At 36.1% G+C, this 20,341-nt stretch overlaps 1 protein-coding gene across 1 annotated transcript in view; it reads left to right on the forward strand.

The window, feature by feature from the left end:
• The window catches only part of RYR2 (ryanodine receptor 2), a 386,286-nt gene that overhangs the window by 77,285 nt on the left and 288,660 nt on the right, over positions 1-20,341 (forward strand). The window lies entirely within an intron of this gene.

Raw genomic sequence — 20,341 nt, forward strand, 5'->3', positions numbered from 1 at the left:
TACTGGTTAAATTCAAAATAAATCTACTCTTTATTTTTGTCAGCTTACTTGTCTCCCATTCCAGGAATACCTAGAAAAAATGGTTACTTTATTTTTTGTCTGAGAAACCTTTTTTAGTCAAACTTTAGGAGGATTTCAGTATCACACTGTATTCATGACACAGGGAAAAAATGAATGTAGTTCCACTAGCCAGACTTGCAGCTGATTTTGTCTCAGCCATGGTGTGGAAGGCACAAGGATCTTCCCAAGCTCTGTTGTTGCTGGTGCTTTGCAGTGCAGCATGTTTTTCCTCCCTCCTTGTGTAGTGCATATGCTCGCTGCCTTCAAGAGATGAGAGAAGCAAACTGAGGTGAAAGGGGGATTTAGAGCAAGACATCTCTGAAACAGAGAGCTGCAGGCATTTCACTGGTGCAGCTTCCTCCTGCATCCTTTAGAAATGCCTGAGAGATTGCCTAATCTTAATTTGTAGTAGCAACTACTCTTTTATTGGCCCAGCATCCTTAATGACTGTTTGGGAATCGCTTGCCATTCTGGATAGATGCTGCTAATTGGTGTGCATGAAGGTGATGAATATGTCTGTGTGGAAAGATCTGCCAAATACCCCAGCAAATGAGAGGTTCTGGAGGGATTTTTCTCCATCTTTGGATGTGTTTTTTCATATTTGGTTAGAGGTTTAATAGGAATTTTGCATAAGCACAAACCACCCTCTTTTATGTAAATATTTACTATCACATTCAAATATCTATTTAAAACTGATATGATTCTTAAGGATCTAAATCCCCCCAAAAGTCATCTAACTTGTGTGTAATTATTCTTGGAGAAGTAACTTGTTTTCTGGCTTTGCTAGGAAGATTGCTTAAGCACACTTAGAAAATTATATAAACTTTCTAAACTGTAAAAGCTTCTTAGGCAGCCACCAGCAATAACAGTAAATAAAATGCTTAGGCTTTATTTGCACATAAACTCTTACTTCTACATAGGAATTAGGGGTTTATATTTGCTTTTTAATACAAAATATTTCCAATAAATGTTAAGGATTTCAGTAATGCAGAAAGCTGCTAGAAGTGTTTTTTGAGTGCTATGGAGTTTTCCTAAAAGTGAAGGCAGTAAAGTGTGAAATTACATGAAGTTTTCTTGAATGTAAAAGTGATTTTCTTGTCATTTGCTATTCAAACCTTCTTAGACCCCACTCCCCAATAATCTTCTTATTAACCAGGTACTACATTTCTTGACCATCTCTAATAAATAATAGAATTAGGCTATACATAAAAATTGGCATGAGGAAAAGCAAGAAGGTGATGAAAAAGGTGACAAAGGCTCAAAGCAAAAGTTTAAGGAAACTTTTATATTTTCATTTTACCAAGTTAGGAGTTGAAGGAGAATGTGTTTGTTTAGGCAAGAGAAATGAGTGGTTTGGTAATTCAGATGCAAAAGAACACAAGATAGGAGAAACTGGTGCAGAAAAAAATGCAGTGGCAGGGAGATGTTCCTGAGAAAAGCCAGAACAGAGCATCAGTTGGGATGTCTGAGGAGCAAGTGAGGTATCCAAGCTTGACACAAGGAGTCGAGGCTCTGCCTGCCTGGAGAAATCAAGATTTTGGCCCTTTATTGTACGGATTATATGCACAAGCATATACCTTATTTTGGAGAAAGGAACATATCTGATGCAGTGAGATCAAACCAGGTACTACCTGTTGGGAAATGGTAATTGAATTGATAGTTATGGACAGTTTCTTGACAGGTAGAAAAGTGTATCAATCAAATAAACAGAGGACAAAACAAAGGCTTGTACGTTTAGAGTCATTAAGCTTTGTGGCAAGCCCTGTAGAGAATCAGTCTATTTTAGGCAAGGGTATTCAGCACTAGGTTTTTGTGTTATTTCTTAGTATTTGCTTTATATGTATGTTTATGCTTATTGCCCTTGTACTTCTGAGTAGGTTTGTAAGATCTGTTTTCATTTTGATCTGCATGCTACAATTAAATCTTTAATTCAGTGGTGTTACTTAACTCTGTTTCTGGGAAATGTTACTGGCCTAGTATTTTTCTATGTCTTAGAAACTGTATAGACTGTTATTTAATGACTTGAGAATAGAAGGGGAAGGAACATGAAAAATGGACTTGAAAAAAGTTGATTTTTGTTTTTGGAGATAAGACTGAGAAAGTTGAATCGTATGTTTTGGAGAAGACCATTATGAAGCCTAAAAATGTTTTGGTTTTTTTTTTTTTTTTTAATATTTTGCTTATGGTGAAACTACATAGGTATACACTTTAGGATTTTTGAAAGCATTTGAATTGGTGTAAATGTGATAAGAAAATTAGACAGCACATCTAATTGCAAGCATTAAAGAACTGAATGTTGAAAGACAATCCTTCCAACCAGCCCAAGCTTAACAGGAAAATGTCAAAACCCAACTAAGTCAAACCAAGAAAAAAAATTTTTCTTTTTTTTTCCCCCCCTTTTTTTTTCATCCTCTTAACCTGCAAAGTGGAACTGAACAGATGTGTAAACCTTTCTGGGTAAATGGAACAGAGGCAGTCACCAAAAGATATTTTTCAGGCTGCTAAAATAAACCTAAAATAAACATGTTACTGTAATCTATCTGTCTCTCTTTTCTTTCTTTTTTTTTTTTTAATAGAATATGTCTAAGAATCTGTAAAGGCATACCTTGATTACTTTGAGTTTGTTATTCTGTATTTTAGTAATGATTTAAGTCTGGTTTTGTTACGCTCTTCCTACCATTAGCAATGTGATACAGTGCAATGTCTTTCTGCCAAAAGCAGCACCTTCCAGAAAGCTTCTTAGTGTCTCATAGAATGAATATAATCAGTCTTACAATGTTATATTATTAATGTAAGTATTTATTGAGAAAGCCAAAATTGAGTTGGAGCATCTGAGCACTTTTTATTTTTGCAGTTTGTGATTTTGCCTCAGTATTCTTATCACTACATCAATATAAGCTTTAATTTCCTAGTTAAGTATGTGTGACAGATTTCAGGCTTTCAGGTCTTAAAAAGCCATCTTAAAAACATCATTACCTTTAAGTAAAGACCAAGTCTGAGCATTTCAGGAAAAAGAAAATACCCCATTTAGTACAATTCAAATGCAAAACCTGCAGGTTTGAGTTATCAGCTGCAATAAACAATGTTATAATGATGTCAAAATTTTGTTTCCTATTTTGTGAATTTGTGTTGTCCATAGCAGAAAAGTATCTTGTTAATGTACTTGTAGCTCCTTGGGCAACCATAGCAGCCTTTCCCTTCTGGGGCATTAAGGCCAGTAGTTGTTCTGTAGGGTTGTCTATTCTATGCTAGTGACCTACTGCTTTAAATTGATTTAGTTCCTACATGCTATTGTGTTTTCAGGTGGTAAGGCACAGAGAGGCCTATATAATTTCATTCTATAGACTTCACTTTCCTTTAATTTTCACCATTTTTCTAGTTCAGTAGTAAATATGGGCTTTAGGGTGAACATAAAAGGAGGTCAGTATTGAAGCAGATAAAAAGCTGCATTTGTGTAAGCAAAGTTTGTGGTTCAAATTATCTGCCCTCATCTATATATCTTTCTTTCCAAAGAATTTTTTTTTAACCTCTGCAGTATTGAGATCAATAGCCTGTTCAACAAGGGTCAAGAAAATCTCTGCCTAGCCATTAATATTCTTAAAATTTATGACATCATGTGGGGAAAAGACAATATTTTTATGCCTTATCATTACATAAGATGAATTATTGGGAGCTGGAAGCCAAGTCAAACCAGAAATCTTGAATTTTAAGTTGTAACTGCTAGTAATACTGATTTGCTAATGATATATGTGTATGTGTGAATGTGTGTGTATGTACGTATGCATACATAAATCTTGTTGTGTGGTCTGTATACTGTAATCCTGCCAGTATGCTCTGTCATGCCTCAGGCTTGCCAGCTTTTATTAAATATCCTTTTCTACTGTGGTACTTCCTGTGAGAATTTGTGATTGCAGACCTGTACTTTACTTCTATTATGTTATGCCTGCCCATGAAAACTGGACACGTGGACAGCTGGTAATGCTGACCTAACATGAGTATAGCAGGACTTAGGCCAGCTATTCACTTAAGGTTTTGTTTTGTTGTTGTTTGGTTGTTTTTTTTTTTTTTTTTTTTTCCCTTGGCATTGTTTTCTTTCCTAATGGCACTAGCTTGGATATAGATGCCTAAAGCCTGACTGCAGCAATTCCACTCATCCTGGGTCAACCAGTTGTGTAGAAGCTGAACTGCCAAAGCCCCACAAAATTTATACTTTTTCCACAGAATTTTCATATGCTTTTCATCTGCTGGTTCATCTAAATGTTTTGGAGCGGCTGACAGAGCACTCCAACAGAGAGTTGGCTGTCTCACAGTTTGTGCTAGATGAGGTCTGTACATCGGGAGTTGCTGCAGGATTTATTCAGGTTGCCATCATGTTGACTGTGGCCACCCCTTAGCTGTTTGGGGGCTGAAGGCTGCATTGCACCTGCTTGTAAGTTAGTACCAGAACTGGGGAGAAAATGACCTTGTGACCCAGGACTCAAGGGTTGTGAGTAGAGATGGAATAAATGACTGAGAGTTTCTTTTGAATATCCAGATTAGCATATGATTCAGGTTGAAATTGATAAACTAGGTATTGTTTGCTTGGTCTTTACTTGATTTGGTTGAGGCACTAGGAAACGAAAGAATGTGAAGATCCAGTTCACACTGTGCTATTTGTTATTTAAGATACAGTTGTAATTTCAATAGCTATGCAAAGCTTGTCTAAATTTCTTGCCATTTGATGCCTTCAAATCTTGTGAGTTAGTTTTCATACTCCGTCTTCACTGAAAACACAAGAGTCTTCTGCAGAAGGCTAAAGTTTCCCTGTTGCCTCTTAGCAGACAAGCTACTGTAAGCACATTTAAGCTGGGATTCACCTCACTTAATCTGGGACACCTAAGTGTTGGTCATGCCAGCCTAAGCTGATCATTGAAAGAGTCCAAGGAGAGGAGCAGATACCTGCAGAGGGTGGTTCACCAGGGCTCTCTTTAGTCCTGGTTTCACAAGGCATCTTGCTTTCTGCAAAAATGATCTCCTGCATCCACTGCAAAGGAAGCTGAGGCTCAGTAGCTATGTGTGACAGATGTAGCTAAACAGACTTAGCTGAGTGAATTTTAGGTGCTTTAAGGGTGGTACATCCTAGTCTAAAGGGTTTGCAGGGGCTCAGTGAATCAGATGGACACAGGAGAGCCAAAAGAAACATATAAGGGCTCATGGTTCTTAGTTTCTTTGATACACAGATGATTGTCAGCATCGCTTTGCTGCCATACTTTAAAGTTAAGTAAACACTACAGTTAGTGAGTTTAGAGGACAAGCACGGAAATATAATTGTGTCCCAAAATGAACTTAGATGAATGTACTGTGTTCGAGGTAATGTGAAATTTCCATGAAATTGTGGATTATGCCTTTGTTTTAACAGTAAGTGTTAAAACATCAATTAAAATGAAGGAAGAAAAGTAGTAACAAAAAGTGAAATTCTTTGTAATAAGTATATGAATTATTACATTGTATTCTGTGACTTAGACATACCTTACATTAAGAGTTAAAATTTAAAAATATTCCATTACCATTCTTTAGACATGTAACATATGAAGAAAATTAGAGAAAAACTGCCCAGCATTAAAATATCCAGCCTTGGTTTTCTTTGGCTCAAATGAAACCATTATTCTAAATCCATTCCCTAGTTAAAATGTTCTTTTCTCTTTCTCAGACATCTCTGATTTACAGCTAATAGTGTGATTTTTATCAAGTGTGGCACTTAATAAAGAGCAGCCTGTGAAAAACAATCTATACATAGAGCCTTATACTACAAATAAAAATGTTTATTTTTCTATTGTCTTTAGTAGCAATTCTGACATATTCTGGAAGGCTTTCTAGTATTTTAGATGCAGCTCCTATGATAACATGATACTTTTTACTATCCCAGTACTCTCAAAGTACAGTGGAACCAATGACAGAATTTCTTGTTCTAAAGAAAAATGGGAAAAATTGAGTTCAGCATATGATCATGAAATCAGTATTTGAGAATTTTTCCTTTCAGCCATTATTAATCTACTTTTAACATTTGTTTGTTTAGGAAAATGTAGGGTTTAAAAAAAAATTAATACAGAAATATTTCCACTGTATAAACAGAAATGGCAAGAATTTGTTGATGTTTAGGTGTTTTGCCCTTTCTTCTAGTTGGGAGCAGAATGAAACAGATAATTTATCCCATGTCATGTAAAAAAAAATGTATGAAAGAACAAAACATGAATATACAAATATAAACTTGTGATTTATAGTGTTTCAGTTTGTCCTTGTGCATAATTTTGTGTGGAAGCATTTGAAAGTTAGAGTTGAAGTAGCTGAAACATACTCCTGCTGTTTCAATATTCTTGGTGATAATTTTCCATTTCACTGGCTCATGTACAATAGCTGGTGAGTTTGTTCAAGGGAATGAACAGGAAATAAAAATTGAGCTGTCTCTCTACATGTTACTTTGCAGCATGTACACAATCCTGAAAGGTATTTTTGCACCTGCTTAATAACATATTTTAGGGACTCACAGTTCACTGCAGCCTTCTGTCACTGCACCTGATTAAAGTCTGTGAGGAGTTACCTGCTGGCTCAAGAACCTTGTGATAGAAAGCCATTTTCCTGTGTGCCTGAAAATTCCTTAATGTTTCTAAGTTAGCAGTATACAGTGTGTTAGTTCAGTCTTCCAGCTTTTCCATGAATTGTTCCGCTCCACAGGAAGACTGTGAAGGACTCAAGATAGATGATTAAATAACTGAGTGCCCTGAAAACTGGGGTAAAGAAAAATTCTTTTAGGAACCCATAATTCTTTACTATTTCAAAAGGCAGGATCAGCACAGAATGCATGGGGATCTGCTTACTATTCTGTTAATACCTTCACAGAGTCTTTAATAACCAAGTCTTCTACCTCAGGGTGCTTTAATTTCTTACGCAGAAATTGTCAATCCTATGCTACTATTGCACTGAATCTTTCAGTCTTTGAATACTAAAATTACTTTTCAGTCTATAACAAAAAATGGAAATGGAATGGCAATGCAATTGTTACAAAATAAACAGTGTATCCTTCTCTGGAAGAGACATTCTATTGATGTTCTCTGGTACTGATTGAATAGTAGCAACTTGCAACACTTGGTAAAGTACAGAGCAATATCCTGTGCTCAATAAAACCTATGACTATGTGGCTGCTGGATGATCTGGACCTAAATCCTGCCACAGAAATTTGACCTTTGGCAGATCCTGTATGTCATCTTCGGTGTAAAATACAAAATATGTTCTGTTTGAGGAGGGAATGCTGCAGATAAGACCTGTTCAGGTGTTTCAATTTTCAAGGTATTGATGCTGGAGATATGTCATTTCAGGATGCCACAGAACTTCCTCCCCATCTCCTATTTCACAGCATTTCAGGAGTTGCCAAGAACTAGCCTATTAATGTCAGAAACAGCAAGCCCAGAGGCCAGCTAGAGCACTTGGCTCCTGTCAGAATATTTTGGGATTATTTTTGCACCTTGCCTATTACATCTTGTTGCTACCTTGTAGCATCTTTCCTACTACTATTAGGAAAGATTTCTGTCACTTTACAGCCCTTATACACTTTTTTTTAAACAGTATACAGAGTAAATGGGACATAAGTGGTTTAGAAGCTGCTTCTGGGGAGAGCTCTTGCCAGGTAAGCTCTGTGATCATGGTATGTCATGATGTCTCAAATAAAACAAAGAGTTTTTACTTAATTATAGTTTTCCTAGAACTTATCAGGGCAGTTTTATGGATTATATTGCATTGGTTTGAAACATAATTTTAAAAACAAAATATTATTTTTTCAAGTTTTCTGTTATCATAAAAGTGTGGTAAAAGCAGAGCTGGCAAGTTAAATAAAATGCTCAATTACTATTCTCCAGTACATCTTTCTTGAAGCAGAGTTCACTAAAAACAGGGCTCCAGTGGTGTGGCTTGTCATATAACTTGATTGAAATTGTAAAATAAATACAGCCTAACTACTGTGATTCAAAATTGGGGTAAAATTAACAAGAACTGTCAATATGGTCTGAGGTTCCTGGCTGGAAGAATATTTTCCTGATAACACTTTCCTTGTAAAGCTGAGTACCATTACTAGGACTGAAAATGACTGACAAAAATGCCTGCCTCTCAGCCTTGCCTAGCAGGCTTCACATCCGTGGCTATCCCAGTGCTGCTGCCTTGACTGGCAGCTGGTATTATGGGTAAAACACCCTCCCCCAAAAATAGAAATTGTTTTATTTTTGTCACACAATATACACATAAACTGTAATATGCTAGGTATAGTGATTTATTCCTAAATGTGGTCAAGATCAGGCTGCCTCTGATTGGCATTTTGTCTTTCTTTTAGTGACAACCCTGAGTGTGTGGAAAGGCCAGCACACCTTTTAGTGACAGTCCTGGGTGTGTGGAAAGGCCAACACTTCTCATTTTTTCTCACTGCTCAGTGTGGTCAATTTTGTGTGCATTATTAGAACTGAGGTAGAAGAATTATCAGCAAGGCTTTTAAAACTGAAGTTTTAAAGTGGTGGGGTTAGAAAATCAGGGAATAACAGAGAGTACACCCGGGAGGAAGAATTTTTTATGAGCTATCTGGAAATCCAGAGGAAAATGCCATGGAATTTTTTTCAGGGATATTTGGATAAGAAATAAAAAATTTAATTCATAAAAAGAGTTCCATATTCAGGAGAGGATGGTGGTCTCCTGCTGTATGTAGCTTTGACTTGAATCACTGGTTGTAGTCAAAGTCACTAATCATTGCTATTTCAATGTATCAGTCCACATTTATCCTGCTACTTCTTTTTACTTATTTACTTGTTGAGAAGAGCAGTAAGACTTCGATACTATGATTTTGCAAAATGTGAGTACTGTTCAAACCTGATGATAATTGTGCTAAACAGAGGAAAAATAGCTCAGCTGCAGGCCACAGGCAGCCTTGGAATCAAGCATCTGACCTGTTCATTGTTGACTGTTCCCAGGGCCCTGCAGGTAAGGCCACCAAGCAGACTTCTAGCTGCTTTATTGTATTGTATATATTTTCCTAGCACTGTACTTATGGAGGCTTTTTCTTCTGAGTCTTTTTTAAAAAGCTAAACAAATGCAGCCAGTAAGCTGGGGAAAAAAGGTCTTAAGCACAGGGGAGTAACTTGGCAAATGAGAAGTTTGGTGGGAGATCTGGGAGTGAAATTCATGTACCACTTCTGTCAATTTAGTGTTCTTCCTGTCAGCTGCACTGTCCCTACAAATGACATTTATTTCCTGGTATCTAGGCATTATAGTTTCTTGGATATAAAGCTTATAGTGTAGTGTTTTAAGACTGCTGCAGTTTTAATTTTGTACATTGATGTTTTGCGAAATAGGTACATTGGGGAGGGTTAAGAAGAGATAAATGTTGAACAGCAGCTCTCTTTGGAGATAGTGGATATTGGTCCCTTTTTTGAAGGTACAACCAATATCTTTAATGAGAAAATGAAAATCTCTATTGCACTTGATTATATAGTGAAGATGTCTAGGAACTGGGTTTTCAGTGTAATGATTGCTTGGGCTTTCATAATATGGTTCAGCTCCAGCTATGTGATGGCCCGTGGTGGCATTTTAAGCTGGGTAAAGATTGAATATTGACAATAGCTCTTTTCGACATGTTCATAGGAGGGTACCACATCTCATCTTAATGATTTTATTACTGATCTGCAGGAAAGAATAGGTCATAAATCAAAGATGCTCAGAGGAGAAGTTGTGAACTGTAGTCTGAGAGAATTTTAAAAAATGGATTTAATCTAAGAAGAATTCAGAAAGGTTGTAGACTTCTCATGGAAACAAGGAGGTATCTTACAGTAAATGTGTGAAGTGAAAGGGTTAATCTCAAAAATTACAGCAGCTTCAGAATGAAAGCAGGGAGAAATATTGACAGAGGATTGCATGGCTGAAACAGGTGAAGATGGGAATGAATCTTTCTCCTTGCTTCAAAAATAAACAGAGTGACAGGTGAGTGTTTTGGAATTGGAGGGGAAAGTCACATGATTGATTGGGCTGCTGAAAAATATTAGTTTGTCAGAGTATTGAATTGGAACAATTCAAGAAATACTGCTGGTAAAAGATGAAGGGAAGAGAAAGTGAGCTAGAATGGTATGTGCAGACTCAAACCGATGGTCATATTACAAACTTAGCTGCCTGAGACTGCTCACAAGATCCAAGACTAGGGGCTGATAAAGCTTTCCTCATGTATTGCATGAAAGGGATGATGAAGAGAGGAAGTTTTCACAGTCTGAATTAGGGTGAGAGGACCTTGTTCATGATAGGTGTATTCCAGGTGCCTTCTTGCTCTGGAACTCATTAGTAGGAATATACAGAAAAAAAAGTGTGTTTGTTCAGTTGAGTCTCAGTATTTTATGACCTTGAACAAATTATTTGCTTTAACAAGTGCCCCTGTTTTTCAGCTGAGATTAATGAGGTATTTCTCAGAAAAGTGTTGTAAACCTAAAACGCTTCAGTGATTATTTTCAGATACGGCATTTTCAGGTACTGGTGAGGCTCGGGATTTATTAGCTATTGAGTGCTGTGGGGTTATTAAGTCCTTGATATTTGTTAGAGTCAATCTGCTGCCTTCATAACTGATTCAGATAATAATCTTGTGTTTGCCTGCAGAATATTATGGACACCTTTTCTAGCATGCTCTCACCTCTGTCTTTACTGCTACTGTTATTCACACCAGCAAAATCAAATATAGCATGGAGATCCCCCATGCTGTAATCACACCTTTGAGTGTAGAAGAGGCATAGCCTGGAACGAGTGAGTGAGGGTGTAACGCAATCGATTCTTACCAATTCTTAAAATAGGTGAATTACATCAGAGATAAATTTGAAATACTGAGGCTGTTAAGAAGCTGAAATCAGCTCACCAGATGTTTGTGTTTAATTTAGTACCTACACTTCATTGCAGATGTTTTCCACCACTCCTCTGTCAACTCTGTCAGATGCAGTTAGCCATTGCTAACTATGGTAACAAACAAATTTATTATTAGACATTGATAGCTGAACTTGGCATTTTTTTTTAAGATTGTAGGACCACAGAAGGTGAGAAATAATAAAATGAGCCATCTGATTTGGGAATAAGATCATTAGCAGACACAGTAGAAGTCAATCTATGCTAGCACACGCACATGAATGCTGAAACCAAATTTGACACTATTTCGTGATGACTCGGTTGAGTAAAGAGCTGGAAGAGGAAGCATTTGGATTATGTGTATATAGAATATCTGCTTTCAGTGTTGTGTGCACATTGCTATCACTACTAAATAGTTTGCTTGAGGAGGTGGCTGGTTATCATGTGCAGCTGAAGGTTACAGTCACCTACAATACCACAGCAGTGCCCAGCCAGACCAAGGCCAGTGCTATGCTTGTTTCTCCATGGAGCACTTCTCAGAGCACACAGGTGCATTGTTACCTGTTTGTGCTGGAGCTGTGCATTCTGTTTGTTCATTGCCTTCTGATCATGCTTTTCATTTCCCTTGGGTGGCTGTGGAATGCACAGACTGGGATGGGCGCTGTGTCTGAGACACTCTGCAGTGTTGAAACACAGCTCCTAGATAAACTCTGCTTTGCCATATAGCATCACACTTTCCATGTGGTGTGTAAAAAGTTTTTCCCTTTTATTTAGTGTTTGCTTTCTGACAGGCTCTTTGTGTCATTGTTCTTTAGTGAAGACTTTTTCTGACAAGTACAGAATGTGAATCTGTGTGACTCAACATAGGTTTTCTTTTTTTTTCTTTTTTTTTTTTTTTGCCACATGTCTTTAGTACTGCAGATTGCTATGACATTGCTGTAATGTTGCAAATTATTTTTATTACCAAGTTAGAACTTTTTGGGGAAGGAGGAGGAGGTAACATGGTTATTGTACTAGCAGCCAGCTTCATAGTCCTGTGTTGAGAAATGCCAGCTAATTTGGTCCTTTGGAATTCCATCTGTTCTGCCTGGGGTTTTCTTTCTCAAAGGAGAATTCCATTGGAATAAGGTTGAATTCTTAGGAAATTACTCCTCCTACAAAATAGAACTAAAACATGTACAATTAAATGTGTTCAGACCATTTAGAATTGCACGACGAGAAAAGTCATCTGTTCTTCTCATCCTAAGACAAGTTCAGCTATGCATAAATTATCCTGAAAGAAGTTTTCTTGTGCAGTTTTTGCAGTCTTATAATGATTAGGCTTCTAAACTGGCCTATAAAAATGCTTTATTTTCTGAAAGCTTTTCCCCAACTGTCTAATACTTATTTCTTTAATGCATTAAGAACCAGTATTACCTGTCCTCTCTTCCATGTTTTAGTGACAAAAACACCAGTGTTGCCAAGTTTTCTCACCATCTAAGCGGTCTGCATCCCATCAGTATTCTTGAATCTTTCATTTTTTTCTGTAGGTATCATCAGTCTTTTTGCTCTCTGTCCTTCCCTTATGCAAAATGAAGGGTCAAAATGGCTGAACTGCACTATTGCAATGGTGATCTGCAACCAAGGAGATAGTGTAGTTGTGGTTCAAACTCAGAAAGAGTAATCAGAAGTTTGTGGTCTTTTGCTACTTCTGTCCTAGTCTTTGCATTCAGATGTCAGAAGCTATAGAGTCATTGTCCTAAAGTGGTACTTCAAATTTGGTAGTTTCTTGTTGATCAGTCAAGAATAGAATTAACAGTCATGCTACTCTGAATGTTCTGTTGCTGTCTTCTATAAAATTGTTGAAAAGCTATTTAATCTCTGCAGATCACAGTTCTTGCATGTTATATATGTGTTGTTTCATAAATCTTGTGCATCAAGGCTTCCGTTTGTTGTCTGCAGGGACTTGGAGAAGGAAAAACACCATCCTAACTTTTTACTTGACTTCTTTGTTGTAGCTTTTTACATTTTAAAGTACAGAAAGAAAAGGCTCTGGGGCAACTAGTAGTAGTAGGGCTTCTGTCAAGAGTCAAAGTGCATTGAGTATGTTACTCAGATGCCTATCATAAAAAAAAGTCACATCTGATTTTTGATTTTTTTTTTTTTTTTTTTTTTTTTTTTTTTTTTTTTTTTTGCTGGTCAGATGTCTAGGTTCATCTTAGGAGGATTGATTTGTGGACCCCATTATCCTGTTAATATATGGTTGCCTGCAATTACATGAGTCTTGTGATGGATGACCCATAGGTCCTTCAAACCTTTTATTCTACTCTGTAATCTAGTGTTTATCCTAAAAAGGCAAAGGGAAGTTGAAGTGAAGTTTATAAGTTAGGAAGTATTCTACAGTTTCCCTAAGCAGAAAGCAGTTTGTACTGGCTAAACTTCTATTTGTAAATCTGCAGAATAGATTAAAGTATGTGTGGCACCTATTCCCATTGCACAGCTGAACTGTAAATTGGATGCGGTGAAGCAGAACTCTGCCTCTGTGACCTATTAAAAATTGAGATACTAAGTTAAAGTCTGTCCTGAAATCCTAATTTATAGCATATGGAAGTTGAGGAAACCTTCCACTAACTAGAGTATTTGTCATATAAAACAACAGTAGGAATTTGAATGTGCAAGCATAACTTAAAAAGTTTAATCTTTGAATGTTGAATCTTATAAATGTGACACTCTCTGTTCTCTACATCATTTCAGAATTGATATATTGTCAGGACACAGTAGAAACACAGACTCAGCATTACATCTTTGAGAGGTAATTATGTATAATCAGATTGTGAAGAGCACAGCAAATTATTTAGATTAGTAATAACTCGTGTTATTTGTTGCATTCTCTGCAAAGAAGTGAAATATAAAACATAAAATCGAAAATCAAGGAAAATACTTGAAAAAGGTTGCATGTTTTTGTCATGAAATGGAAGGGAAATACAAACGTCATAGTCATGATGTGATGAGTTTAAGCACCTCAGGCACATACAGTGTTTCTAAATAAATGTATTACTTGTGGTAAATTGCTAGTTTATTTATTTTCACCTTTTTCTGCAGAGGATTGTAGCAAGAGTAGAAGCTCTAATACTGTGCTTTTCTTGCATGGATACAGTAAAACATTTGGAGGTAGTAATGGGATAATTTGTAGAACAGGAGAATGACATACTGTAGGAAAATCTATTTTGCATTGTCAGAGAATGGAGGAAAAAAAAGGAAATTATTCAATCTTTCTTATATTTTGAATTTCTGCTAAACCATTACCAGATATGAATGAATTCAGAAGTTATAGAAGTATGTGAAATGATTAAAAGTTTAAAGGACTACAATGTGCAGAATAAAAATAAAATAAATTCAAACATGATGAATATTTTAAAAACCACAACCAAACAAACCAACAAGTATCAGGTTTCCAGGAAAATGCCACAGCAAGTACTCCACCCTCTAAATCCCAGATACATCCATGATGAAGAGGTACTAACAGCTATTGCACTGTAGATGCGCCTACCTGTAGGAATTGCCAGACACTTGTAGTTCTTTAATAGAATTAACATTGAGAAGTTTAAGGATTAGTCAGAATTGACTTTACACAGGAGGTGACAATTTTCAGGGTTTAATAAGACACAGTAAACTACTAAAAGCATATATGTGTGAACAAGATGACAAAAACATATCTACATATAGATACATACATATGTATCTATGTGTTTTTGTCCAGTTGTAACTTTAAATTGGTGTTTTTGGAAAAATACATATAGTCAAAACATTCATGTTGGAACATAACATGTCCAGATCTTGACATGAAAAATTAACATTTCTTCTTGACCAAGTAATATATATTTCATGTAATCATAGGAGGTTTGAGTGTATTTCACAGAGAAGTCAAATAATTGCTGCAAATAAAAGTATGCGCTATTAAGGAGCTTGAGAACTTGCTGTTTTAATATTATATGTTGAGAGCAAACCCATTCTCCTCCCTCAATATGGTCTCCCATCATGCAGTTCTAACAATGCAATTTGACCATTTATGGCCATTACTGGCAATATTTTGGTTTTAGGTATAATTTTTAGCTGTAGAGAATGCTGTGCCACTGTTAAAAGCGAGTACTGTTTTTTTTGGTCACTGTGTCCTCTACTAAATCATTCAGTTATTTATTTAGTTTCTGTGAGATTAAAGACTTCATGACAAGAATTATGTAGTCCTTAATGGATAGATATTATTTAAAATCTGCTGTGTTCTGCTTTTTAGTTCTTGCTTTTCAAATTTGGATGTTTTAAAAATAAGTAGGGTTTTGTGACCTAGATAACATATACCTGAAATTTCAGAATGCTTCTTGAAAAATCAGAAATTATATTGTAGTGTGCTTATCAAAATCTTGTGCTGTTTGAGTGAGTGCCAATATGAGACATGACACAAAGCAGAATAACTTCATTCTGGGAGATACAGTGTCTTTAAAACTGGGAACTGGTGTACTGGCTGAAACACAAGGATTTATCAGGATTAATGGGTTACTCCAAGATGGTTCTTGCTCATCATCTTAAAGCACTCTATATGGCCGGTTATGGAAGCTTTAGCTGCACAGGGCTGGGGCCTGTTCCAGTGTCTCATCACCCTGACAGTAAACATTTTTTCCTACAGTCTAACCTAAATTTCCCCTCTTTTGTTTTGTACCCTTTACTCTTTCTTCCATCACTGCAGTTCCTGATAAAGAGTCCCTCTGGCTTCCCTGGCCAGAGATATTGGAAGGTTGCTGTGAGGTCTCCAGAAAACCTTCTCTTCTTCAGGCTTAACAGGCTCAACTTTCAAATCCTGTGTTCATAGAGATGGTGCTTCAGTCCTCAAACCTGGGGAGGAGAATAGCTTTTTGGCTCAGGCTATCAGTCAGCTGGGCAATGTGAGTGCCAGTTCTGTCATCCTGTAGGCATGCTCTGTTACTGTAACTAGGTAGTATCCTCTTTGCTCCTCACATCCACATCTTTGGGATGGAGATTACTGCACTTCTGAATTCCTTAGGGTCATGAAGCACCTCAGATTGTGAACTGAAGGACAAATGAGAATGGGTAGAAGAATCATTCATTAAAGTATCTAAACTAAATGGACAGCTTCCCAAGTTAGATTCACTCTTAGATGCAGTAAATGTAATACACCTGAGACTGTGCCCCATTGTTGTTATAGTAACTGACATTTCCTTGTACATTTGATAATTGTGTGCACAGAATTTGTGTGGTTTTTTGGAACCTACTTTCCCTTGTTATCTAGATATCTCTTCTTTCAGTATCCACACCCTGGAAAAATAGAAGACAAAGCAGCGTCTTTGGACTTAACTAGTGAAAGCTGCTATGGTGATAGGGAATTGGGATGGAAATAGTAACAATTCAAATTTCCATGGAGGAAACAGGCAGATGTTTACCAAAGTGATGATTAATCAGCAAAACAAGAGTAGCAGAAATATCTGTCAGTGGAAAAGACTGCAGGGATTTTGGGTTTGTGCTACTGCCCTTTCTTCCAAGCTGTACTGAAGCTTTTTCAAGACTATAAGAAACTTTGTATAATATTTATCTGTTGTGATTGTTTTGAATATGAACTTTAAATTAAATACCATAGTTATTTACTGCAGAATATAGAAACTGTTTTTATTTGCATTTTAATGAAAATGAGTATATACTAAACTCATTTATTTCAAAATTATTGAGACATGCTATTGTTTATTAAAGCATGTTATCTTGATCTATTACAAAGACCTATAACTGTATTACAAAAAGACTAGGTTTTGTCCTTTTGACTATGCACTTTATATTGTCAGTGCAGCTGTGCACAGACATGCACAGATGTCTACATGTCTTGAAACACTCTGTCCAAGAGTTTATATTCCATATGGATAAAAAGTTAGTACAAGTGATTACATTTTAGCATTAAATACCTGTGCTTGAAGTTGGTTTCTTGAACTCTCAGATCTTTGTCTGTTTAGTTTACTGTGATATTAAATAACATTTGCAGATGTATTTAAAAGGCACCAACATTATGGTCAGGAACTTCGCATTGCCTCTTCTACCCTGAATTTTCAGTCATGTGAGAAGAGAGTTGATGTATCTCTTTAACTTTTGAAGGCTACAGTTACAGCCCTTTGAACTATAAATTATGTTGACCTGACAGGAAAAGCGATGATGAACTAATATCAGAAGATAATAGGAAGGAATGAATCAGTTTGAGACATCTCATAATTCATTATGTAAAAATATCTGAAAGATATTTTTATTTAATAGACATTTAGTATGATGCATATTGTAGTGTTCTTTGTACAAGAGCAAAGAGAGTGAAGGTCTCTTTCATGGTATGACTTAAGATAAGGAAATAATGCATTTTTAGCTCTCTTGATATTGGAACTGCTTATCATTTGCTGATTTGAAAACAGGTTTAGAAAAACACTGCTGTGATGCTTACCCACTTACCAGTCTGCTTTAAAGAAATGTAATGGAATAATGTATCTTAAAGTAATTCTGCAACACAATCAAGTTGAATATCTGTAGGAATCTTCTGAATACATAGTCAGTAAATGTTGGAAGACTGAATCTAATGTGGAGCCTATATTAGACAATTCTATAATGATGGGCACAGAAATGCAAAGTAATTTAGAGCTCTCTGTGTGCGTGATGCTCATTATCCGTAATTACCTTTCATGTGATCTGACAGTGGCATCACTTTCTTAACCTTCTGTGCCAGTGTTACACCACCACTTGGACTAGAATGCTAAGTTCCACGACACTGTGACTCTGAGACCTGAATTAAGAGAACATTTATTGTGAACATCTCCATAGAAAACAAAGAAAATATAACAGAGTTGAAATTTGATTTGTTTTAATGAACATGTCCTACCAACCCAGAAATAAACTTTGTAAAAGGATATGGGAGGGTGATTGATTTTCACTAACTTGGAAGCATTTATTAATAAAATGTCTTTTGTATTTACCAAGTATGTAACAAAATAATCCGTGTATGCCATACACTGCACAGAGAAAGAAGGGGAAAATGTTTGCAAAATGTATTGAGTAAGTGTGTGTGTCAGGAAATTTAGCAGTTGCTATATTCCTGTTCTTAATCCTCTAGCAGTCAGCATCTGCATTATATATGTGTGTTTGGTAATTGAGCTTAATTGGTTTGCAGGGAAGGGTATGATATATTAGATCCTTAACTATAATTAAGTATGTCAGGGACTTGCCCCAAACCAACTTATATCTTGCTGCTGTCAGCATACAATAATTTTTTTAGATGGGCTTTGTCAAACACTTTTCAGATGTTCTCTAAAAACCTAGCTTACAATGGTAGAAAATGGGGCAGTACAAAAAAAAATTGTGCTTCATTTCAGTAGAAAGTAGCCTTATTATGTTGTTTACTTCTGGCTGTGGAGGTACAATGTTAGAATCTTTAGCGATACTTTTTGGAGGCAACTCTAGGACAATGGTGACAGAGTTACTGGAATTTCTATTCTGCTGGGGTGGTTACTTCAGGAAGAAGGGCTAGAAAGAGAAAGAAGGAGAGTGTATTTATATAGCTTCAATCTAACACCACCATTTTTAACCTAAAAGAAACCTTATTTTAACCAAATGCAATTAAGATTAGGAAATAGTGCTTTAAAAAATAAACACAACCAAGCACTTGCTTTGCCCCCCCTCCAAATGCTCTGGGTTTTATAGATTATGTTACTTTCACAAAGAGTACACAACAAAGCTGTTAGGTCTGTATGTGTGGTCTTTTCCATCCTTGATATTGGCCTTCAGGGATTTTTCTTTGTTAGCTGCGATTTTGCATTGTGAACTTCACCAGTAACATATGCATGTATTAAGTTTTTCGGATTTAATACCTGACTGTGGATTGCAGCATGGGCACTGTTGCTGGTATACAAATAAAATTGCTTTACCTACACTTACCTTTTCCATATGGGGACAATTAAAAAAAGGTAACAGGAATTAATTTTTTCAAGTGTCTGATTAAACCCTATGTAACCTCCTGTTCTTTTCAGATGGAGATACAATTTAATTTAGTCTAGTTAAATTATTTGAGTAAAGTAAATGGAACCAAATGAAAAGCTACTTTAATTCAGGATGAGTTTGTGGGTGGTTTCAAATTATTCAGTTCAATTTAAATTCAGGAGTTAATGTAATTTGATGAACTTTTCTGAATGTCCCTCTGTAGCAAACTGCCCATAAGAACAACTCCTTTGGTAAACATTCCCGCTTTAATGCGTGCATTTTTGAAGTCTCAGGCTGTTCTGCTTCCAGTTGCATGCTTCATTCTGTAGTTTTATTGTTCTATTTATTGAATTGTATTTACGGTGTTCAGTATGGCCTCTTCATAATCATTCATTTGAAATTTATTATTGGAAACTCATAAATGAATTGGCAGAATGTATAGGGCAATGCTATTTTTTCTATTCTAAACCAGAAAATCTTTGCTAGAAAATACTCATTGCAACAAAATTTTCTTTCTTTAACTTGAACTATATTCCTGCAGAGATTCTCCAGCTGCTGATTGTGTTACTTAGAAGAACTGTGATTTAAATAAGGGTCTGCATCTGTTTTTTGGGGCTTGTTGATAAGATCTTTAACTGTTACTTCACAGAATTAGTCCTGTAGAATTTTAGTTAATACATATTAAGGACTAAGGAACACACTGCTTTGCTGTGTGTAAGATATCATTGATTCCTCCTAGACCCTCCTTTCTCTGAAATACTGAGCAGAGCTATGGGACAGCTGTCCCTATAACTCATTTTCCCTTTTAATTCTGAGTATTTCCTGTATATTTTTATATCCTTGCACATTAGGGTAAGCACAGAGCACTTAATTGGCAAGTTCATAAAGTCTATTAAGCTCAGTATAAGATAGTGGTAGTACTTTCTCTCATAAGCTTCAGCACTCTGCTTAGTCATCATACTTTTATTAGCTTCTATCACAAAGTCTTCCTTGCTCACGAAAGTCTAAGCAAGTCACCACACCTTCTTCTGTTAAGAAAATGTGGGTAGTTCTCTCCACAGCTTATACCAGGCACTAGCTTTTTGGAGGTAAAATCCTTTATTTACACAAGATTATACTTCTCAACTTACTGCAAAAACACTAATTTATGAATTATATATACAAAATGATTCTGAAGATAGGAAAAGTATTTTTGTTTACTTTTTTCTTTACAACCTTCTAAGCAAGTTGTGTTAACTAGAATATGTGCAGTATACACACAAACAAGTTAATTCAAATGTCTAGGGTACCCATCAATTAATTGATTTTAAGCTTTTCTACTTCTTTGCATTGTATGACTGACCTATGAAAGAAATACTAATTCCTGTGTACTTCGTATGTAGTCAAAAATAAAACTCCTTCTCTG

This window comes from Vidua macroura, chromosome 3, assembly GCF_024509145.1.
Source record: "Vidua macroura isolate BioBank_ID:100142 chromosome 3, ASM2450914v1, whole genome shotgun sequence".
Lineage (NCBI taxonomy): Eukaryota > Metazoa > Chordata > Aves > Passeriformes > Viduidae > Vidua > Vidua macroura.